Source organism: Hylaeus anthracinus, unplaced genomic scaffold (genome assembly GCF_026225885.1).
Source record: "Hylaeus anthracinus isolate JK02 unplaced genomic scaffold, UHH_iyHylAnth1.0_haploid 12002, whole genome shotgun sequence".
In the NCBI taxonomy this organism is placed as follows: domain Eukaryota; kingdom Metazoa; phylum Arthropoda; class Insecta; order Hymenoptera; family Colletidae; genus Hylaeus; species Hylaeus anthracinus.
In genome coordinates, this window is record NW_026534349.1 from 10580841 (window position 1) to 10596096 (window position 15256).

A 15256-nucleotide genomic window follows, 5' to 3' on the forward strand; every position below is an offset into this window, starting at 1 on the left:
TCGATATCGGAAAGGACAGGGAAGGGTAAATGGTTTGCTTTGATTCTTCGGAAATTAGTGCAATCGAAACGTTTGCTTCGTGAGAGCTAGGTGGTTGGCGTATCTTTTGGTTTGGTTTGGTCTTGGTTTAATGTTTCCAAATACATTTTTCATTATGAACATGTAAGAATAATTTCGAGAGAGATCGCCTACACGAAAAAGGACACGGCGATGCCGCTGTGTTTATTTTGTTTTTGCGATTGTTGCCGAAAAGCCGCACGGCGTAATGTTGTTGTGCGAGGTCAGTGTGATTTTGAACGGTATAGAAATCGAGTCTGCGGAAAGCGATGCCGCCGAAGGCATTTTATACTTGTATATTGTACGTTCAAAAGTGTTCCTCTTGTAATATAAACTCTGTCCTCCGTCTTCAAATCCTACAAATATGTACACGTGTTAAGTTTATTCATGTACATGTTTGTAATGAAACATTCATTTGGAAACGTTACACCTATGATTTTCGACAGATCATCGCCAGAAATTTGATAATAAAATAAAGAAGATAATAGAAAGAGAAGGTGATTTGTTCGTAACACTTAGAGATACGTTTCATATATTAATTTGATTAGCACACCAAGACCTGATACTTTCACAATCTCCAACTTGAATCGAACGAGCAAAAACCCGAATTTCGTATACATTGCTTCCGGTAATAACACGCTGAATTACGAAATTGGTTCCTTAGAAGCTCGAGAACGCGCGTGAACTAGGGAGGCGTCCGAGAGTCAATATCTGAGAAACGCCATGGCACCTAATTATCGGGCAAGATTAGCGCTGGCTTTAGTTATCGATTGTCCAGGGTACAAGTGGCGGGAGACGGATTCGAGATACATAGCTCGACGTTATCCATGGATCGATATCCTGGAGATATCGTGCATGGCCGACGATACGCGCGTTTTTTTACGCTCGCGTGATCAATAACGCTTCGAGAAATTTACATAACCGTAGCCAGAATCATTTATTTATTTACTAGCACTGGGTGTTTGATTGGCGATACCCGAAATGAACGCAATGCAGATCTTGCGAGTAGTTTACTCGACTACGTGGTTAATATTCATTGACTAGGCGCGAGATCAAATGTGTTCGATAATGCAAGAGAATTATCGTTGAGTAATGTAACGGTAACCGAGTAAATTAATGTATATTTTTTTAAGCGGTGAGACACTAGATATTACAACATCTTGAATAATTCATAATAAAACAAGAATAGATCGAAATATTCCTTCGGAAAAAAAATGGGAGGTTAATCAAATTCTAAATGACCTGCACGACCCGCATTGTGCTCCCCTTGATACAGAAACGAACAATCCATGCTAAGTTCGTTTAAATAAATTCACTACTACGATTCATTAAAATATAGTACATCTCTTCCCAGTTTAATAGACGAATAAATAAATCAACGTTGTCCCAAACGATAAAGAACCATTGCAAGATTATCGAGAGAACTTTCAGCCGAACAAAATCGCCCCGAAAAAAAGTGAATTAAATATTTAAGCTCGGTAACCGTTCGCAGGAAATTAAATCGCTCGCTTTGAATCGCTTACCCCTTCCGTGGAGCCGGAGTTCAATCAAAGAGTCGGAGGTAATTAACCCACCTGGGTTCCTGGAGTCGATCGAATACCTGTGATTGCTTCCTCGAATTTTTGCACCTGTTGCGATCTCCATCGGTGAGAGGCACTGCTCGTCGACGAAAACCGACGATATTTTCGCGTGGATCGGTGGCTAAGCGATTCCGCGATTCGCGATGAAAGCACCAGACGCGAGACAGAGGAACGAATAACCGTCACCGTTTTCGACCGAATTCCTAGCACGGCCGCGGCACGACTGGCGCGGTCACATTGACGAGACCTCGCGGACACGGAAATGAAAACTTTGTTTACAACGTGCGGGTTAATGACACGCTGATAGCTCACGGATTCGTCTGGCCACGGTCGAGGGGGGGGGGAGGCAGGAGGTGGTGGAAAGTTTAATTTGAGGCACGACGGCGTACGATGGTAGGGAGTGCCTCGACGAAATAAATGGAGAACCAGGGGTGAGAGAATTTAGAGAGAAGGGGTTTCGAGTAGTATTTTGGGTTTTAGACGATGCGTAGTTGGGGTGGAATTGTAGGTTTAGTGGAAAGAGATAATTTGATAGGGAGAATACTTTTATTTGGATAATGATGTAAGTGTGTGGGAATATATTCGAGCATGGAGTCGGGTGGTTTAATTTTTGGTAGTTTAAATATTTGTTGAGGGTGAAACTCAGTCGATGGAGGGATCTGGCTAATAGGAATATTTTCCAGAGACTAGTCGTGCTTAACGGAGTCCTCGTATCTGATCAGAGATCCAGAAATATTTGAATATGCATTTGAATGCTAGGGATGAACCATGGAAATAAATGAAGATTAATGGAATATTTCTAGACGAAGCTCCTTTAACAGACAACGCTATTTAAACTGCTTGGAATAAATGAGTTGAAATAAAATAGACTCGTGATAATATTTTTCCCCGAGTACGATAAATAAATTTGTCCTGTCTTGCTACTTCACAACATAAGGATACAAAACTAAGAAGAGCCCTCGGAGTTCTAAGCATCCCGAAAACAAACCCAAGGATCCAACAGTTCGAGCGATTAAACATAAATAAAAGAACAACGCCAGCAAAAGAATAACAACCCAGAACCACAACGAAGGTATCCAACCCTCAAAAGAGGTTTCTCCAAAGTCTCCAAAGATACGCATCGTTTCTCAAACTTTCAGGAGTCTCAAGAGGAGCTTTCGGGACTCGATTAGTATAAAATTGTTCGTCTCAAGGTGCCATCGCGCAATGCGAATCCACCGCAAGATAAAAACAACCGTTCGAAGAACGACCAAAGGAATTAAAAAAAAAAAAAAAAATAAATAAAATGAAAGAGGGGCGTGTAATGAAAAATGTCGCGTGCAAAATGCCAGACGCGGCCCCCGGGTCGTTCGGAGCCGAATTTCGTTGTTTCCCAACCGATGACAAATGATGATGACGACAACCGAGATGGTCCGTCCATACGCTCTCCCTTTCGACCGTCCTTCTTGCTCTCTCGGCTTTAGCCATCGCGCCCTCTCCCTCACCGTGATGGTTGCCATGACGACAAGGACACCCCGTTTAGGCAGAGACGACATGCGCGGCTGAAAGAACCCTCGGTTCGATCGCGCCAACCCCCTCGATATCTCGATTCTTTTTTCCCGCCTCGCGATCGACTCCAGGAAATTGCGCCGAGGAGAATTCACGGGGTTTCGCGTTTCACGTAGCAATCTATTCCATTTTGGTCTTGGAAACCGTGGAGATCCAGAAGGCAGGTTTTCCTTTTATTGGCGATGTCTCAGGTGTATGATTCTCTTGTTCGATAGACTCTATTCATTTTTGAGTCAATGGACCCGAAGAGGTACGAGGCTCCTCCAAGGGATTTAAAGGGGCTTTAGACGCGGAGGACAAAGTTCGAAGAACTTTTTGGAATTGGATACTATTTAAGAATCGCGTGATTCGTTGTTGAAAATTTTATCGAATTTCGAATGTGTAGGAGAAGAAGAAAATAATACAAGAGGTATTCATCGATCAAGTTCGCTTAGAATCTGATCGGATCTTTTGGAGACAATAGAGAAATCAAATACAAAGTTTCTCTCAAAGTATCAAAAAAAAAAAAAAAAAAAAAAAAAAAAACATATGCTCGTTAAATATTGAAGACAAATCAGGTGAAATAAACCAAGAACAGGATCCGTCTATAGATTGAAATATTGCTATCGAATTTTCCTAAGCGTGTAATTATCTTTCATTACGCCCTCTTCTCCCCTCGAGCTGTTTCACATCACCCTCTACCGTTTTCAAATATCAAAGAACACATTCCCCGCGCCAATCGATACCGCCCCAAAAAAAATTAACGTTTTAACAATTTCGTTAGTCAACAATCGATCCCACGCGGAGTGGCCGAAGTGAAGGACCCATTGTAACGAAATCGCGGCGGGTCTGGTTGCGTGAAATTCGCGCTGGCCGAGGAAAATCGTTTCGAGGTGCTGGAAAATCGAACCCTCGACGATGCTCGGCCCGCGGAGATTGCCGACGAGAGATCTTCGAGCGCGATAAAAATATAACGGTCGACCGATTCTATCGCGTAAAGAGCGTGTATCGAGTGATCGATCGGTATATAGATACCGGCCGCACTTCTACACCTGCAGAACCCCCTTCTCCCCCTCGTTGTGAAAAAAAAAAAAAGAAAAATACCCTCTAGAAGTGGAAATCGATTCGGGGTTGATAGAGCGGGAGCACGCGCGCGGAAAATGCGCGGAAAGTTTCGCGAAAAAAAAAAAGAACGTAACTAAAATAGACGCGTTCCGATAACACGGCTGGAAAAGTAAACGAATTTCATATTCGACTCTTTAATAGATATGTAGGTATAGGTAGAATCGAGACTAATGCTTGCTTTTAATTGTGATACTTATCCAGCATTCTCTAGATTTGGATTCATTTATAAATTCATCTTTAAATCGATAGAATTAAGTCTTTTATTCGAGTGCCAATCGAAATGGAGCTTGTTTAAATTCGAATGTTAAATCTCGACTCTTAAATCTAAATAATTTTAGTAGTCTATACTTATTGTATACATGCCTATATCAATGCTATTCTTTTAAAGCGTAATCGAATTATCCGTTTACCTATGTTTATATCATACGTATAACATCGTTATTCCCCTACTGACTGGACGCGTCAAAGAAATTCCCACGTTAATATCCACCCATTATTGGCCCGCGTTCAAAAGATTATTTTGCTTCCCAAAGACGAATTCAGTCCCGATTGTCTGGCAACGTTTGCGTTCCCAATTAACCGGCGAGTTTCTCGGGCACGTTACCTCGAAGAAGCCCGTGAATCAGAGGTTGTTCACTCGGAAAACGCTCGTGGATGCTTACCTGAAACAAAGAAAACGAGAGATCGTAAAACATCCGCAGCTAGGGCGCGCGCAGAGTAGGTACTGCAAAACGCAGCACGAGAAACGCGAGCTCGTGACCCCTTCAACGTCCAGCAATTAGTTCCTCGGTCGATAATCGAACGCGTTTCCTGAGCGAAACCGGACGCAACGCGACTCGTAATGATTCCGATCCATTACTGACTACTGCTGATCGACGTCGGCAATAATTAGACGCCACGGACTCTGACCGGGGATCGTTCGAGGGGCCAGTCTGTTTATTTCAGGTGAAACCGATCGCTCCTTCGATTTCCAATACCAACGTTTCGTTTGTTTCAGCTTCTCTACTTGTTTTAGTTATCGTAATATATTTTTGTTCCTTGAAGGATTCGAGGATTTATTTGATAGTGGAGTTTTGGAGGCAATCTGGATCCTCTTTGGGGGAGTTCGATTGTACAGTGGACGAGCGAGAAGAGTGCTATAAATGCCTGTGGGCGAAGCTTGGTACTGTGCCTGCGCGAAGAGCTAGATCGTCGCTAGACAACATGAAATGCAACTGATTAACCGTGCAGGCAGTAATGGGCAAAACTCTAGGCTTCGAATAAATTTAAAGTTTGTCGATATGTTTGTCTCGTTTCTTCTGTTGAACATTTTCCAAAGAAGGAAACGAGAGAAACACATCGGCAAACTTCAAATTTATTCGAAGTTAAGTTAGGGTTTTGCCCATCACTGCGCACAGGGAAGAGCTTATGACTATCTTCTCTCTTATAGTAGCGTGATAGATAGTAGAAAGTATTTCTGTAAATAAATTCTGAGACAATCTAGTATACACCATGTTTCCCTTTATCTTTCCTATTCTGTTTTTTCTAATCTGATCTAACTTAAAAGAAAAAGCCTCGTATTCTCCGTCTAAACGCGAGGGAGCCTTAATGAAAAGATAATGCGGCGTTTTAATGACTACGAAGAAATTAATACCTCGGGAATAAATTAGGCATAACAAAGGAACGGCTGGAAAACGTTCTCGGTGGAAACGTGGAAAATTGATCGGCGGATAGGCGGGAGGGTATCCAAAGACAAATTGATCTATTGTCCTTTCACTTTCCACTCCGTGTAGCGAGTCGAAAGTGCATCGTTTCCTGTTGCTGATGCATATTGTTACAATTTTACCAACACGGAATTAATGCAATCCTTGAAAGAGTACAATGGCACGAGCAAGAGGACGTGGCGGCGGACGGATTGTTTTTTAAAATATGGTTGCTGGTTCGATGCATGTAAACAATGGGCACAGAGCTTGCGCAATTGTTCTTAAGAAATGTTTAACGAAAGATATCGAGGAAAGGCGCTTCGAGTACGCTGTAATTTATCAGCGTCAAACTTCTAACACGATTCCCATCGAACGTGAATTTTTTTCAATCGAACGGCATTATTCATACCTTTCGACGATTTCTCGTGGGCTCTGTTATGTAAATGATCGCGATATTGTTTCGACAGCGAGCAGGGCCGGATATACCGGGAAGCTAGCAAAGACTGCAACCAGGAATCGAAATTAAAGAAAATCGAAAAGGAAAGCATACGTTGTAATTTATTGTACAATTAAAACTATAATTGCACCAATAAGAATGACGAGTTGATGACACATCGAAAGTGAATGCGTATAGGTTTTGTCATCCAAAACACTAGCATCGCGTTGCAGAGGAATGCTATTGCATTCTGAACGACGGCAGAAGACCACAGCCATGAATCACGGTGCTTAAAATTATTTTTAAATGGAGAAAAGAGAAATAATTCTCTATACCTACGATCTTATTTATATAAAATAGTAGACCAAGAGCATGGACTATCATATATTTCCCCTACACGTTCAGAAATGAATTGTTTCCAGTGGGAAGGTGAAATTCCGCAGGATTTAATGCCAGCAACGAGGTAAAGCAATTTCCTCGGGCTCTTTTCCGGAGGAAAACTTAAAAACTACCCGAATGGAAGCAACTTCAACCCTCGTACCCTTTCACTGTATTTTTCTTCGGCACATTTGTACACTTCAACCTTTTCTTCGCGAGCACGAATTTTCCCGACCTTTGACCGCGAATTACGATGGATTTTCTTCAGTTTCGTACGATCCTCTATTAATTTTCGAGGAAGAATCTTCTCGAGGTTACAAGCACGAAACATTTTGTTCGAGCGAAAAATTCTATTTCCGCGTCGCGTAAATTCCACCGATTATCCGAATTAAACGGGACCGATAAATGAAAAAAAAAAAAAACAACGCACCAAGCGATCATTACGCAACAGAGTTGAAATATTTCGCTGTGCATTAACCTTCGTCACTCGCTGCGTCGTCGTCGTGCATGCGACGCGTTCAGCTATTAAAGTTGCATTCCTTCGCGCCCGCAATGCGACCGAATTTTTCCCCGGTGAAAAATTATGCGGTATTAAATTCCCTGGCTCGTATCTGCGCGATTCCCGGTAAACTTGTACACGCGCGACGTCGCGACGACATCCGCCGGAAATTTCCAGCGGTTCCGAGAACTATCCAAAACCAAACGTTCATGCTGTTTGTGGAATAAAGCGTATATAACGTTAAAAAGGATGAAATTTCCTTTCGAGACTGTTCTCGGTGATAGCCGATGGACTTTTCGGGGCAGTAGAATTTATGGTCGGTGGGAGAACGAATAAAATGTTTAGTGTTTCATTGGAATACTAAAGATTGAGGAGGAGAGACATATTAATGTTTGGATTAACGAAGTATCTGGGATTGATATTCTCTAGGGTAGTTGACAAGATTTTTATCGGACTTGTGGACAAAGCTAAGCCGTTGTTCTAAAAAAAAAAGAAAAAGAAAAAAAAGAAAAAAAAAGAAAAAGAGAAAAAGAAATTCGGCAGCAATTGTGGAAAGCAGCGTGGGAAAAGAGGTCAAACGACCCGCAGAGACGGAAAACGGAGCAGTCGGCCCGTTCACGGAATTGATAACCCATTTCCGTCGTTGAAAGACGTGGGGCACCGAGAGAGTTCTCTGGAGAAGGTCGACGAGGATGCCGATATCGATTTATGTTCACGCGGGAGAGACTGACAGAGAGCAGCGTCCCGAGTGAAGTTCGACCAAGGCCGGCGGGGATGAATATTTATGGTTGCTCGCCCCCGACGAAGGAGACTGATACCGTTCACGTTGAAAAAGGGAGCTCGCGAGAAGAAAGATGGCTCCGACGCCGCTCCGGTGTTATTAGTATACCAGGTTCCAGGAAAATTCCAGCTTCCACCGCGAACGTGGCTCGACTCGTCATAGACGAGAGGACAATTGAAGACTATGACGCTTGGTCGCCAAAAATGAAGCGAAGCGAAAACGAAAATTAAATGGATCGTCAGGAAACGAAGATGATAATGAAAATCAATGGATTCGGAAAACTAATCCAGAATCGACCACGAAAGTAGACAGCGATACAATTTTATTAGGTTGCCCTAAAAATTTCTTTCGTGAGTTGCATTCAATTATTTTCTATGGCGGTGTTTATATAAATAGACAATCTAATTTCTTAGACATTGATGCTGTAACAGTAATGGAGCGATGTGAATTGTACACAATTTTGTAATGTAACATAAAACATAAAATATTGTCTACGTATTAATTATTAATAAAAGGAAAGAAACTTTTGAGACAACCTAATATAATGGTGTTACGACAGCTCTTATAATTGCTGTTTTAGCATTATAATAACATTGCTCCTACGTTCGAGATAAAAATAATAAAACAACGCATCCGAAATTCAGATACAACGATACCTATCTGTCTGAAATCTTTAATCAATTTCACAATTCTTTCAAAATTCTCCACCCCATACTCCTTTTACTGTTTTACGAGTTTTGTTTTTAGCGAATCTATAGAGAAGAAATCAATCTGCTAAATTCACCAGACACGAGAACAAACGCGCGAACGACACGCGAGCCATCGATCAGAGCGCGTCCAAGTTCGAGCACGCGACCCTTGAGCGGGGGGGAAAAAAGTAAATGGAAAAAAAGCGAGAGGAGACCTCGAAGCAAAAATTGAAAACGCATTACACCGAGAGTTTCGCTGCTATCGGAATTTCCGTCCCAATTGGCCCGAACAAACTTCCAAATTCGAGCGGCGAAATGGACGCGCGACGCGTGGCCACTCGCGATACAGGTGGATCGATTGTCCTGGCGGTCCCTTCGACTATGGCTGACGATCATGTTTGCTTGCTCTGCGACTGACAAAACAAGCCTGGTAGCTAAAGGGACTGTTGATATTTAAAAAAGAAATTTTGTCGTTACGCGAAGCGCCATTTTCGAAGCGACGAATTCAGGAAGGAATTTCCTGGATTTTGTTTAAAATAACTAACACCAGATCTAGTTCTAAGCTAGCAATTCCAAGGAGCGGTGAGGATAGTCTCCGCGACTCTTACGCAGACCTTGGAATTCTTGAAAAAGGATCAGAACGACAACAAAATTTCTTCTCCCTAATTTGTTCGCTAACGAGAACTAAAATACTTGTCCTCTAGACTTTCAGAATTAACGTACGCGGTGGTTTGGATCGATGGTGATAAGAAAGGTTCCGCAGGGGGTGCAGATTTGGTCGATTCGACGGGAGGGTCGGGAACGATCGAGGAGAAGGCAGGGTCGTGGAAAGAAACGGAAGAACGGACCCTTTTCCCGGCAAAATGCTCGAGAAACTGGCGAGTTTCGGTTTCATTTCGAGCGATCGCCGCCGCCCCATCGACCCGTCTGGACTCGGCAGGGTTTCAGGAACGTCCGTCGTTACCTAGGAAAGAGAACACCCAACGAAGGACGAGGCATTGTTGCTGGGGTGTCGCGTGGTTTCGAGACCTTTTTCCACTATGATCTCGAATGTCGATTGGCGTCAAGGTGTCACCAACGTCGCGTTAAGTTTTATCTGGAAGTGGTGTGGATTGCAAATTCGATATTTGTTGACCTTTAGGAAGATATTCGGCGGAAAATATTGGATATATTAAGAAACGGCAGTTTAAATGTAACATTTCGATCTTTAATATTGTAATTAAAATTTCTAATCGAGTGTTTTCCTGACAGTAAATGAATATCGAATTCGCAGCTCGTATATGCAGGAAAATATTAATTTAATAACAATTTAACTTATATTCTTACTATTTCATTCGTTCCATGTTCTTCGAAGACAACATCTGTAATAAATATACATGTGCATTTGGGCATGCTGTCAGAAGATGGATGCAGAACATAAAATGAATCAAATGTTAGATATATGTAAGTAAAATATTGTATAGTTTATTCTCTTCTTTCCTGTTTTGCTAAGGCCCTCTTTCTCGATTGAAATTGTATTTCACGTTGCACAAATGAGTGCTTAGTCGAATAGCTATTCGATCGAATACATCGTTGCGAATAAAAATTCTGCCCATCTCTGATCTCGTCATGGCAGAAAAATGTCGCCCGAGTGAAATCGTCGACGCAGCGAATCTGCGAGTCGGCTGTAATTAGAGGCGACGTTGCGAAAGATTTACAAGAAATTTCCAAGAACACTGGCTCGGCCATTTTTCGGAGCCGTGCTCAGAGAAAACGACGGAACAATAGTTTATACGAATTGTATCGAATTAAATTAAAGGATCGCGTTAACGTCCGAACGTTGTAGCTTCGCAATTCATCCAGAATTGTTCTAAAAAATGATTTATTAACCTAAGCTGAACTGAAAGCAAAGGCCGGGTCCCAGAAGGTTAATAATGTTTGCAATCAAGGGTAAACTGTTAATTCCATCTATGCATAGCAAGTTCCACGCTGAACAAAGTTTACGCTTAGAATTATCTATACTTAGGAAAATCCACGTCTAACGCATACAAACTGCGCTCAGCGATACCTAAGTTTAACAAAGTCTGTGTACAGTGTAATCTATTATTTAGCAAAATCTGACTCTCATGTAACGCGTCCGAGCCTTGTAACATCTTATGGCTAGGCTACGCTGACGATTAATTTACTGTAAAATAACCAAACTCGGGAAAGATTTAATAGCAATATATTCAATTTTCCTTCTTTCCGTTATCGAATAATTCTGTTATCTTCCTGAAGAGAGGATCTCGAGTTTCGATGGAAACTCGACGGACCAAATTTCACATACCTCCCTCTTTAACTCCCAAATGATTTCGATACACGTAAGGATTGTCTCGCTCATCCCAAGAAAAAAAACATTTTAATAAAGCACGCCGGACCGCGAAGACAACAAATTGCAGCGAGCTCCGTGTCGGCGAACAGATTTGAATTGAAACGAAATCTCGGAAATTAGCGACTCGAGTAGGCTAGAAGAACCGTTCCATAAAATTGAATTCGAGACACGGAGAAGTCGGCTCGACGAGGATTAAGCGAACGGATCGAAAATTCTCGGTGTCTCCGACGGCTTTTTCACAGGTGGATCCTGAATCCTTTCACGTTTCAATCTCACCTCCCAGTGCTATTCGTCGATAGTCCTCATCGGCTCGAGTATGGAATTTTTGCCGCGCTATTGCGTAAACCCGCGCGATGTATAAGGACTTAACCTTGTAATTAGACACCGTGTCGTTTTCTTTTCTCGGACGCGACTACACGATCACGGCGATCGTCCAAGGTATCGGAGCCGATCGGCCAACGAAAAAACACGAGAAAGCGCAACAAAGCGTTCGAAAAAGTATAAAATAACGAAATTTGAATGGTTAGCTGTATCAGAAATAATGATTAATAAATATAATCAAATCCAAAGTATTTATGCATCAACGGTGCAAGCCTGGAACGCTGTAAAATTTAAAAGAAAAATAATCGAAACCGTGTAATAATAAACGAGATCAAATCGCGGCGTTAATTGCTCCCGCTTAATTGCCTCGAATCGAAAGCGGGAAAGTCGAAGTCGAAGTCCTGGGTCAACAGCATCAAATTGAATAAACGTCTCAACGACGTGACCGCGATTCCCTGCTGGATTTCAGCAACGGTATCATTAGCCGCGGTCATTAGCGTGGTCATTAAGGAGATCGTCTTGGCCAGGCAGGAATATCAAGGAGGTTTACTCTGCGGCTCCACCCAGGACTAATATCGGCACGGGGAACATGGTTCGTCCTGGCAGACGTTATCCTCGCAATTCCGCATCTCTGTAAGTATAGCTCACGCGAACATTGTCCAGTAATTGACCCTGAACCTCGTACCGTTACAATCTCGCTAACTACACACCTGCTGGCTACGTGATTAGTCGCGACTGCTCCGTGATTCCAATCGAACTATCGAATCCCCGACGAGTTCTCGCGCGAGATTAACCGATCGTTTAAACGACGAGAATGTGACGAGGATCCCGGAGATTCTCCAAACATTGTCGTAGGTTTGTAATCTTTCTTTGGTTCGTCAACTTTATCCCAATTTCTGTAAGACGCTCGCAGAAAAGGGGTTGCGAGCTGTTAATTATTTCTGACGCGACGCCAATCGAACCATCGAGTTGCTAAAAATCTAGAAGTCGATTTTTTAGACCAGAGCAATCTTCGTGTACTCCAAAGAGTAGTCTGCGTTGCTTGGAATGTCTGCGATGTAATTACGTGAAACCTTAGTTAGTGAGCGAGTTATTAATAATTGCTGAACCATCAGGCCTACGATGCCCATTTTTCCGAGGTAAAGTATCGCCACGTAACGACTAGTGATCTACGTTTAGGTTCCCTCGTGTGGCTCGATATACGTATAAATAGAAAATCCATCGTACAGAAAAGTTTGAGCTTCCTGCAATCAATGAACAGCGATTCCTATACTTAGGGCAGGCCGTGCTTAGAAACTTCTAAGCTTGAAATAACCTATGTACCTATAGAATAAACTATCGAATATCATATGTGGAGTAACCGATGCTCGGGAATTCCATATCTAGAGTAATTCTGTGCACGGAATAGCTTCTACACCTAGAACATCCTATGCTCGGTCTAACTATGTGCCGTTTGAATTAGCTAGATCCTGTTATGTGTACTGCAACTAAATTGCGATCTATGTTTAGCAGAAGATCCTATATTTAATGTAACTTACGCGTAGACGATTCTACGCCTGAAACGATCTGTGTAGAATATAGAAACTATACGTAGCTCCCTAGGTGGAATAAGCGATCTATGGTAACTCCTAAGTTTCGAATAATGTGCTGATAAATCACGTACTTGGTGTGTTCTACTCCTGATTTATTCTATATTCGGACACATATTCTATGCCCAGTCCGTCCTATGTCCAGACTATCTAATTAACTGCATTCCATTTGAATGATTCAGATGCCGTTACACATACCATAATTTAATTCTACCGCAATCTACGTTCGACGAAGAATCCTCGATGTAACCAACGTCTGGACAATTCCACAGGCGAAATAACCCTCGCGTAGAACAGACCCAGCGAGTTCCCCGCGTGTAATAACAAGCACAGCAATTCCCATGTCCTGAATAATTACCTGCTAATAAATCCAGCGCTTAATAAATTCCACGCGCGCATCGTCCTGCGCCCGGTGTAACAATGTCCCCCATTTAAATTAGCAGCAAGCTATTATCCACACCGTCACCGAAGTCTATGCCGTGACGAAGCTTTAAAACGAGCCATTCTTACCGGTAACGCGGCTTCGGTGTCGTTTAACCCGCGTTTACCGAGCCTTATATTTAGGCGACCCGGCAACAACGCGCGAGCAAATTCTACGTTCGAATCCGCGTGTAATCTACGCGTAACACGCGCACAGCCTGCGCACAAGGGAATCGAGGGCGTGCAATTACCTTGGCTCGGTCTGGTATGCGAACTTCTAACGCTTCTAAATGAAAACGCGCGCATTTTGTGAAAGGGTGTGTTGGTTAACGCCTGGAAACTTGCGAAACACGGCAGCCGCCGCGACGTTCATCGATCGGGGAGCTTACGGTATACCAGTTCCGAGCAAAAATCTTAAACAGGTCGACGAAAGGCATAAGGGTGGCGGCGGTCTGACTCATCGACGCGAGGACACACGTGGAGAGGCTTTTAACCGTATCACTGATAAGGCGCGACACGGTCAAGCCTGCGAAGATAAACGGCCTTTCGATGCGTTGTCCTGAGACTGGCGAGATAACGACGGCGTTCCTTTGGAAATTCGTGTAAAACCACGATCGAAGTCTGTGGAATTTTTCTTTTTCTTTTTTTTTTTTATGGAGAGCTGAAAAGGGTGGAAAGTCTTGACTTATTGGAAAATTGGTGCGTACGTGTTGATAGTGAAAGGTGTGGTTCAGGATTGATGAGAGCAGAGCCAAGTGGTGGAATATTTTTTATTATCGGAGAACTGTTACACACGTATTAGACTTTGTATTTTTGTGTGTCAATTCAGTAAGGTGAATTGAAATTGTTTAGCTCGAGTAGAAACTAATGAAGCGAAAAGTGAATGATGGAAAAGTAGAAATTTGAAAGAAGCAATGTAACTTAAAGGTTAGATACACATCGGAAAAACAAAATTTTATTGCACATGTCTGAATCATTTAACAAGTTATTCGTTTATACCTATCAGGAAAGCCGACGTAAAGGACCCCGAAGCCGTAATAACTCCAATCTGCCCTGAGCATCGCATAAATTAGGATCAAAGGAGCCGTGGATCCATCGCGAGGGCCCAATTTAACGGGGATCTACGCATAATCTCGATCCAATACACTCCAACGTCCAGTGCATCCTAGATTCGGGTGCAATCTATCGACGACGTCTAACGTTTAACATAACCAGTTCCCGAGCATAAGCTACGCGCCTATATTTAGCATCCAGCGTCTACCATCCATAATCTACGCCTAGAGAATCGTGGCACAGTCCGAGTATATAACCGATACCGATGGTACAACCTATGGGTGACTTGACATTCGCTTGAAATAATTGGGCGTCGCTCTAAGCCGAATTTAACAACCGACAGGTAAGCTGAGTTTAGGATACGGACGGAACAGAGCCCCAAATCTACCATAACTCGCGACTGATAGGAACTCGGCGGACCTTAAGCTCCCCATAAACCAGACTAAAGGTGATTCCAGTTTCGCGGAGTTTGCGTTATCCGGGAATACGGTGCACTTTTGTGAAAAAATTCAAGACGAACAGGTACGATTATTGGTCGAAATATTCACACCCGAGGTTTTTGATGTTTTTATGTGTTTACACTTGACTCGAGTCGAGCGTTGAACGTAGAAAAGGACAGATAGTGGAAAGAGAAAGAGGCCCGAGAAAAGAAAAACACTCGACGGAAGCGTATCAATCGGTGAGGATGATATTACGCCGGTGGTCGGGGCTACTTGGGCGAAACTACGGGCAAAAGAAATATGAATGGGCTGGCAGCGAGAGGGGTGAG

At 42.8% G+C, this 15256-nt stretch overlaps 1 protein-coding gene across 5 annotated transcripts in view; it reads right to left on the minus strand.

Moving 5' to 3' along the window:
• The window catches only part of LOC128892049 (serine/threonine-protein kinase NLK), a 187570-nt gene that overhangs the window by 115701 nt on the left and 56613 nt on the right, over positions 1–15256 (minus strand). Inside the window, exon 1 of one of the 5 annotated variants that reach the window (XR_008461000.1) lies at positions 1581–4403. The exons of the other annotated variants lie outside the window; for them this stretch is intronic. The gene's annotated coding sequence lies outside the window, so the exon portion shown is untranslated. Of the gene's footprint in view, positions 1–1580; positions 4404–15256 lie in introns of those variants that run through there. 5 annotated transcript variants of the gene reach the window in all.